Genomic DNA, 9,084 nt, shown 5'->3' on the forward strand with positions numbered 1-9,084 from the left:
AGTAGAAGACATATCGTGTCAGTATTTTGTGTTTAGTTAATATGGATTGTAGAAAAATAATCTGTCAACAGCTGGTTCTGTCATTGCTTTCTTACTAAGCACGTTGCTGTAGATCACCAGAATGAAAGGAAATTATAAGCAGAAGTTTATATTATTCTGTCTTTGTTCTGGAAACTTTAGCATCCTCCTCCTAGTCTGTTTTATACTTTTCTAAAGTAGTTATGCTGTCTCTAAACCCATCTTCCTGGAGGTCTTGTCTAAAGCGCTGGTGAAGAAAGATCTGATAAACTCATTCACACTAACAAATGATGGCAAAAGCAGTCTAATGTTGTTACCTCTCCCAAGATGGCTGCATATGCACGAACTAAAATCCAGTAATTAATTTCAATTTGAAGAATTTTAGTTGTATAGGATAATGAAGCATCACAGCTATGCATGGTCCTACCAAAATATCACAGATAGGACTTACCCTACCTAAATAAAAGGCAAATATTACATTGTGCTTTCAGCTAAAAGAACATACACCTTCAGGAAACAGATTTCTATCATGGAAGGGCAAGTTTATTTTTTGTTGATATTTTAGAAATATTTTCAATGAGATAATCACTAGATTTTGATTCAGACATATGCGATGACACAGTTGAAGATTTCAAAGGAGTTTGTGTACCAGGTTGACTTTTGACATTGTCACGGTTCCATGGCTGTTATTCTTATGAACATGTGAGAGCATTTCAAAGAAAATGGTGGAGACTTCTAAATTAAAGGTTCTTCAGTGTGGATCATGCTATCACCTGATAATTAACATTTTCAAGGCTTCTGCATCCTTTAGGTGAATGGCAGGCCTTGACTGGCCACCATAAGATAGCTTATGAACATGATTACAATAAACAATTTGCCTTAGACACAGACTTGCAGTAATAGTGCTCTCTTGGCTTAACAAAACCAAGCACCACTTACAACCAGTACTTCATTTTGTTTTTTTCTATCATATAGCATATTAGTTGCTCTGTTGTTATAGTAGACATCTGCATAGGTGTTCATTTGTACTCTCCCACTGTGTAGGTAGTCTATTTCTCAAGCTTCTAGCTATAAAATAGTTACACAAAATGTAGTACGAATTTTCATAAGCCAGTACTCATCATCATTACTTAATGTACCAAATCTTTACACTTCCCAATATCATTTTTTTTCTTTAAAAAAAAAAGATTTTATTTATTTATTTGACAGAGAGAGACAGCGAGCACAGGCAGGGGGAGCAGCAGAAGGAGAAAGAGAAGCAGGCTCTCCACTGAGCAGGGAGCCCGATGCAGGGTTTGATCCCAGCGTCCTGGGATCATGACCTGAGCAGAAGGCAGATGCTCAACCGACTGAGCCACCCAAGTGCCCCATATCATTTTATTTCGACTCATATTCATATGCATTGAAAAAGTCCTCTGACTTTCAATTTAAGTGTTGAACATTATCACCAAAACTGCTCATTTCAGCAGCATATATACTAAAATTGGAATGATATAGAGAATATTAGCATGGTTCCTTTGCAAGAATAACACACAAATTCATGAAGCATTCTGTATTTAAAAAAAAAAAAGATCACTGAAAAACATGAGACACATAGCTAAAAACAACTAGCCTCAGTCTTGAAAAATCATATAAAGGATTTATGAAATGTACAGACCAGAGGAAATTATTTTCAAATAATGACAGGTTTGATTACAATTTAATCAATAATGATATAACATGTAACTTAGAAATTTTTATTGATGAAAAGTTTGTCATTCTATTATTTTGTTAGTAAACCATCTTGAATGAACATATTTGGGATCTTCAAAAGTACAGAATAAGATTTAGATTTGTCTTTTGAATTTTTTCAAACATCATTCTCCTCTAAAATTATTCTCATGCTACAGCTAACCACTACATACTTCAAGTTGAACAGAAGTAAACTAAGTTAGACTTAGACTTAATAAAAAGACTTTTATTGTTGATTTAAGAAATGATGAAATACATTCGGAAAAAATATTTAATTATTTCATGAAGCATTACTTATAGACTACCAGTATGAAGTCCGTTAAGTTCCTCTCCTTTTTTATTTCCTTATTTTTTTTTCTTCTTTCTATCTTTCTTCTACTTAATTTTTCTCTCTTGGGAAGACAGATTGTCAAAACATCAAAGTAAGGGGCTCCGAGGTTTACCTATACTTCTGAAAGCTCACTCTTTTCTGCTATATCTTTGGCTTCCTTGTGTTTTTTTGTGTCATCAGGACTGAAGAGATATGTGATGGTAGAAATCCAGTTCAAAAGCCAAAGAATGGTTAAATAAATTGGGTGGCATAGATATTTGAGAAGACAGGTAAGCACTTGATATTACACAGGCTTTTTCATGACAGGAAAACCTTACTTAGTCAAATTCACAATTAAACAAGATAACTCTTATGCACTTCAAAACACATTCCTAACTTGAGAATCAGATTGGAAAGGCGTTGCCTTTTCTCCAGGACTACAGGGAAATTGTGCAGGGGGATCTGAATGGAGGAAGGGGTATGGAGTTAGTGGGACTGAACATTAGGCAAGAAATGTATGTACCTACTAACAAGGGGAATTTAGAATGGTCTTTGATTACAATGTAGTGCCTTTTTAGATGTATGTTTGCTCTTCTACAAAGCTTGGAAGAAAAACTTCCTATTGCTCCTTGTGTTTACTATATGGCAATTTTGAGAAGTTACCAACAGAAGATTTTAGAATCCAAACAAGTAGCTTTAAGAAATTAGAGTGGTTTGCATGATGCATAAAATCACAGAATAATATCCCACAAAGATAGAATATTTATTATTCGTTAGGCTCATAATGTGGCTTATATTGAGTATGGATCATTTTACTATACTATTATACCATATATAATAATTTTATTAATTGTTGTGACTTTGTTTTTTTTTTTAAAGATTTTATTTATTTATTTGACAGAGATAGAGACAGCCAGCGAGAGAGGGAACACAAGCAGGGGGAGTGGGAGAGGAAGAAGCAGGCTCATAGCGGAGGAGCCTGATGTGGGGCTCGATCCCATAACGCCAGGATCACGCCCTGAGCCGAAGGCAGACACTTAACTGCTGTGCCACCCAGGCGCCCCAGTGACTTTGGATTTCAGAGGGGAGGGTAACTGTCTCAGGTTTAACTCTTATTTTTGGGAAATAAAGATGGAAGTGCATTTGAAGTATCCCTAGGTGTGTTATCTCTGCATGATTCTAAGCAACTGGAAATCCACTTGGGAGACAGGCCATGACAGAATGAAGGCATAACCTCCAGTGCCATAGCAACTATTTACTCATATCACTGGGTCTGGTCAGGAGGGTACCAGGATATTTTTAGAGGAGGAAACACTGTCAGTACCTGCCTCTGACTTAATAAAGGGTAAACCCTACATATTGTATGTCTCTAGAATCAGATAGAGCCTTTTGGGGTTTACCTGTTAGATAAATACCTATATCTACATCCATGTCTCTATGTATCTAGTTTAGAGATATAATTACACAAGGGATGTTTGTTAACAATCACGCTAGTATTTACCCAGGATCCAGTCTAATTTGGAAGACGTCAGTCTTTCTTCCACTCCTATAAACCTCATTTTCAGAACTGAGAAGAGTAATTGCTTCCGTTTTTCCACTGATCCTGACCTTCTCAAAATTCTTCTCAAAGTCTTGGGCACTCTTTCAATTCAAACAAAATTGGATTGGGGAAACTTTTTCCAGTGTTTGGTAGTATTATTATACTAATCCAATTTAGGAACATCCATCTAAAATACAAAGTTTGGAAAGGAATGAGTTAAATAAAATTGTTTTGCTTCTATTCACCCATTTTGGCTTTATTTTGTTATGTTTTGTTTTGTTTTTTGAAAACTAATCTGCCTTCAATAAATAATCCATAGCTATGTATCAACTGAATAGAAGAAAAACACACTGGTCAGTGGCCTACCCAACAATATATGCTGTTTGCCACTTACAGAGCCACATGTACTAAAATGTACCAATAAGACTGTACAGAATATAACTGAAATGAATCCACTGTGAGATTTCATACCAAGTCCAGGGTGTTCTGGGGCCATTATCTGAACAGCCTTGAGGAGTGGCTGTTGATACAGGTGGCTACAGAAACAACTACTCTCCAAGCATTTGGACAACCAGCTTTAATTAATTTCTTTCTCAGTAGTTTATTCTAGAGACTGGAGACAGCAGTTGGCCACCTGAGATACTTAGAGAAATCATAAGCAACGAGACAGTTACCTTTAAGTAAGGTACTAGGTCTTAAATACAAGATTACAAATGCCATGCTGTATGACCCAAAATATCTAAGATGTTTTGTAACTGTAGTTAGTTAAAAGGATATTACCATTTTTCAACATTTCATTTGTTCTTAATCACTGGCGAAATGTCTGGCCTTTTACTGATAGGTTTAGGCAACAAAACAAGGTTTTTTTTTAATACATATTAGCAAGCTACTCAGGGACCTATAATATATATGAGATGTATCTCTTAAACCCATTCACTGCAAAGTAAATAATTGTATAAAAACTTATTAGGACTTGGTTCACCCATTGGTAAAATGGAACTAAAAACTGTATTTATTTCAAAGAGTTATCTGGAGATTAAACAAGATAAAAGAGTAAAATGTTTAACATACCTTGCACAAAGCAAGCTTTCAACAGATTTTAGTTGTCATTATTAAATGAGATTTCTCTTTATTTACTAGTATAGTTTGGAAAATTCAACGATATTTATGTAGTAGTCACTTAAATGATACTCATTATTCTGAATGACCTTTTCTCTGTTATAACCTCTAACCAATTTAGCAAAATTATAAAATTCCTCAAATCAATCTGGGAGTAAGTAATAGTCTCCCCTTCTTACTTGTCCAATATACTAACGGTAAGAAACTATTCTTCTAAACCCTATTTTACACCAATGCATGTGTGTGAACTTCCCTCTCTATTTCAGAAGCTTCTCTTAAGTCGTTATAGCAAGTCCATCCATGCTTCAATTCAGCCTAACAAATATATAGTGAGTGTTTACTATATTCAAAGCATGAGTAAAATATAAGCCCTGTTGTCAGAGTTTATAAAGTGTATAATTTATATTATCAAGCTGTGCATTTTAAAGTGAGTCAGCGAACTTTGAAATGTTTGCCTCTATAATGTTACCAGCAACCTATAAATTGATATCAACTTTAGTTTTTGCTAACCTTAACAGAAATATAGCCCATCTTTTCAGATACTGTGTGTCCTTACTACCACATTTACAGATGAAGAAACTGAAACAATGAGGGTCAAGTGAGTTGTTCCATGATTAATGAAGCAAAAAGTAGAACTCATTGTCTCCTCTTATGTTTATTTATTTATTTTTTTTTAAAGATTTTATTTATTTATGTGACAGAGAGACAGCCAGCGAGAGAGGGAACACAGCAGGGGGAGTGGGAGAGGAAGAAGCAGGCTCATAGCGGAAGAGCCTGATGTGGGACTCGATCCCCGATCGCCAGGATCACGCCCTGAGCCGAAGGCAGACGCTTTAACGACTGCGCTACCCAGGCGCCCCTCCTCTTATGTTTAACCAAGAGCTCTAGAGATAATAAATTGTGAACAATTTAAATTAAATGGAAATGTTAAAACTTATTGGAGCAATTTTGAGGCAGGTATTCTAGTTAATAAAGTATGCCCAGAAGCATTTTTAGTTATGTGTAGTACTCATTATACTCTAAGAATGGTATGGTTTGCTTCAAACAATGATTAAAAAATAGAAATAGTATCCATCAACGGATATATTTTCTTTTTGAATTTACTGACAAAAAAAGGTGCAGATGGCACCCCAAATAAGAGACTGGCATGGACCAGTATCTTCTCTGTGAAAATGACTAATGTATTACTACACTTCTGCCAGAACTTACATAAAGAGACTGCTGAAATGATCATATCATTATCAGCTAGTGTTCCCAATTGTTCACTGTTTGTATCACATATGCATCCTCTGAAATGCAGAATTCCTACCTAAAGAAACTCTAATATCATTATAAAACATGAACTTTTGCATGTTTTTAAAATATTTTAAGAAAACTGTATTTGTTCTACAATAAACAGACATATTTCGTTGGTGTCAGTTAAAAAAAAACAGTGCAAAAAATAAATGAGATTCAAGTTTCAAAAGTTGTATTTGGAAAGCCAAATTAGAATACATAGAAAATTTGATATAGGGACATAAACCAATCAGCTTTGTTCTTTTGTTTCCTCTATATTTTTAGCTAATAGTCATCTACCAAACATCTAGCACTAACCATCTGGTCATCTAGTGTCATTAATTTCTCTTAATTTGTGAGGCTTTTTTAAAAAAAAAGATTTATTTATTTTAGGGGGGAGAGAGAAAGAGAGCAGGGAGAGGTGCAGAGGAAGAGAATCTTCAAGCAGACCCCTTACTGGGCGTGGAGCCTGACACAGGGCTCCATGTGGGGATGATCTCACCACCCATGAGATCATGACCTGAGTGAAACCAAGAATCGGTTGCTTAACCAACTGAGCCAGAGGCACCCCAGTTTCTGAGGCTTTAATACCGATTAATTGAATGGGACGGTGCAATGTACTCAATTCTCATAATATAAGCCATGATATTAAAATGGAAAGAATATGAAAAAAGAAGTTAGTCTATATATGTGTCATATATAACACAGTAAGCACTATTTAGCTTCTCAGTGCAAAAGTTAGTTGGTTTTTACATGAATATACATGGCTACATAATCAAACAACAAGGAACTGGATAATGATACGCATCTACACACACACACACACACACACAAGACATACACAGACCTACAACCTTTTATATTATCAACTATAAAATAATATAAATTGAGACATAAAACACTTTTATATGTAAAATATTTCAAGAGAAAAATGATAGTTGGATGGAGTAATTTGAAAAGTAGTCTTGGGAAATGGAGGAGGTTGAACAGGTGAAGCACAGGGGACTTTTAGGGCAAGGATAATATTCTTTATGATATTGTAATGGGGGATATATGACACCGTACATTTGTCAAACCCAAAGGACTTCAAAGCAAAAAGAGTGAAGCTTAATGAATAAAAATTAACAAAAAATTTAGGAAGCCAGGGGATCACAGAATGTGACAAAAAAGATCTAATTATACTACAAAGGTATGAGAAAATCTCACTGAAGGAGGTAAAGGAAAAGTGGACCTAAAATAACTGGATATGGTAGGAGCCAGGTTTCTCGCTGTTGGAATGGGAAATGATAAACAAGCAAGAAAAGGCTAGAATGATTCATTTGGTAGTGGATTAGAGTTAGAGACATCAATTTGAACTTAATATAGATACAGATGGATATATACATATATATGGAGATTTTACATATATATAAAAATACATATGCATACATATACACACACATAGAGGAGGGTATAGATAGACTGATATAAATATAGATAGAAATGCATAGATATGTGTATATACACACAGGTTATTTTATATTCTTTTTTCTTTGCTCTGTCAGCTGCAAGGGCCTAAAAGCAATGGCATCCCAGCAGCAATGAGTATAACTAGTACCACATCTTGGTTTCTAACACCAGTTTCTAAGGGAAGAGACCAGAGTTGCTTGAAAAAAATGTCTGATTCTAGCACTGGGTAGGAAATATACAAAATGAGGTTAGAGTATATAGTACTGCCAGAGAGGAAGGAAGTGTTACCTAGCATGCATACATATGTACACACACACACACACACACACACGCACACACAATGGCAGGGGGAATGTCAAAGGGACGTAGGAGGCAACTGAAAGAATTCCTGATGGCCAAAACTGGCGTAACTTGAACAAAAAAATTAATAAAATAGTACTGGATTTTAGCCCAAAATCTAAAATAAATATTCATGAATCCATACTGATATATAAATGATTGAATAAAGGGAGGTAACAGGCAAATTTCCCATGCAGAACAATGCCGAATGAATTAGGTAGATACTTCATCCTCACAGAAGTGGAGGATAAATCTCTACTTCTTAAGTCCTGGCTTCTCAATGACTTTCTTCCAAAGAAAACAGACCAAATGGAGAAATTTTTAAAAGTTAACTATTCAGTACAGAAACCTGACCAACACTACCTCATCCAAGTGATCAAAGACAACACCAATAATAATCAATCACATTGACAGATGTAGCCTTAATGAAAATGGCACTTTACCTCTGTGGTCTCCCTCCTAAAATCTCATAACCCCAGTTCAATCACAATAAAATCATCAGACAAATCCTATCTAACGACATTCTACAAAATACCTGATCAGCACTCCTCAACTCTCAAGTTTTTCACCAAAATCAAGGGAAGTCTGGGAAATAGTAACAGTCAAGAAGAGTAAGGATCCTGGAAAAGAAAAAGATACTAGGCAAAATGTAAGCCAATCTGAATAAAGCATGGACTGTAGTTAATACTGATGTATCAATATCAGTTCAGTAATTGTGTCAAATACCATACCACTGTAAGATGCCATACAAGGATACACTGGGTGTGAGGTATATGGGAACTCTCTGTACTCTCTTTGTAACTTTTCTGTAAATCTAAATCAATTCTAAAATAAAAGTTTGTTTAATGAAAACGTGGTCTTGTGGATGAACTGAATTATGGATGAGCTTTAAAGTGCTGTATTGTTACCTACTATAAAATGAATGGAGGGTGTAATTTAATAGATCAGAGCTCAGGAGAAAAGATTTTTATTTGAATATCAACTTGAAACCCCTGTTTAGCTAAGCAAGTCAGGGCTCCAATAAGAGTGTGAGCTGTCACAGTGCCATGGAAGCAGATGGCCATGAATGCACACAACTGGGAAACAAAACCCCAGGACCAGTTGGAAATAATATAGGATTCCCAGTCCAGGATGTCCAAATTGTGACAGACTTTTTATTTTTTATTTTAGTAAAATCAGTTTATTGAATTAATTTCAAAGGAGTTACAGGTTAGAAGCACACCCAATATAGTGATTAGAAAACAGTAAAAACTTCTTACTGGATTGGACTATGGAATTATTTCTGCCTTTATAAGCCTTTATA

General features: G+C 35.3%; 1 non-coding gene across 1 annotated transcript; it reads left to right on the forward strand.

The window, feature by feature from the left end:
• Positions 1-1,471: 1,471 nt before the first annotated feature.
• Positions 1,472-1,578, forward strand: LOC121100331. The gene has a single exon (XR_005832082.1). It is a non-coding gene; the product is annotated as a U6 spliceosomal RNA (small nuclear RNA).
• The last annotated feature ends 7,506 nt before the right edge of the window (positions 1,579-9,084 follow it).

This window comes from Ursus maritimus, unplaced genomic scaffold, assembly GCF_017311325.1.
Source record: "Ursus maritimus isolate PB19 unplaced genomic scaffold, ASM1731132v1 scaffold_36, whole genome shotgun sequence".
Taxonomy (NCBI): domain Eukaryota; kingdom Metazoa; phylum Chordata; class Mammalia; order Carnivora; family Ursidae; genus Ursus; species Ursus maritimus.